This window comes from Eptesicus fuscus, chromosome 7, assembly GCF_027574615.1.
Source record: "Eptesicus fuscus isolate TK198812 chromosome 7, DD_ASM_mEF_20220401, whole genome shotgun sequence".
In the NCBI taxonomy this organism is placed as follows: domain Eukaryota; kingdom Metazoa; phylum Chordata; class Mammalia; order Chiroptera; family Vespertilionidae; genus Eptesicus; species Eptesicus fuscus.
The window spans coordinates 58,290,287-58,290,940 of record NC_072479.1 but is presented as its reverse complement, the minus strand read 5'-3'; positions in this window follow the sequence as shown (position 1 = coordinate 58,290,940).

Below are 654 nucleotides of genomic sequence, written 5' to 3'. Positions count from 1 at the left end.
CTTTTTTCCCTCCTTCAGCTACTTGGATTTTTTTAGCTACTGCGTCACGAGCATAATTTATGCAAAGAGCTTTGCGGCGTGCTGCACCGCGCTCGCCGGCCGCCGGGGGCGGGCGCAGGAGGGAGGGGGTCGGGGAGCCGGGAACCAGGGGTGGGGGCGGGGCCGGGAGCCTCCGCCGCGAGCCACGCCGGGAGGCCCCCGAGGCTCGCTCCCGGGACGGGCGTGGAGGGTCGGTGCGGCGGGTCACGCAGCCCCCCCCCCCCCCCCCCAGGGTACCGCTGAGGTGGTTTCATTTTGGAAGGTGCGAGAGTGGAGCGGGAGCCCGGGAGTCCGGGCTGGGACCCTAAGCCGCAGTCCCTGAAGCCTGGGATGGGGCGGTTACAAGCCCCGGGCCGGGACCCCACCGGGAAAGCGGAGAGGGAACTCAGACCTAGTTCAGCCAGCCTGGGAACTGGGGCGCAGCGCCTCCTTTCCACGCAGGGAGGGGGGACCCAGGTCCTGCATGCCCCCCCCCTCGCCCCCCCAGGAGGGTTGTAGAACATTACAGCTTTGGGGGTTTTGTTTGGTCTGTAGTCCCTGTAGCCCTGCCCCTCAGACGGGAAATTCCTCGACAGCACAGGTTAGGACTGAACTCACTTTTTTTTTTTTTTTTTT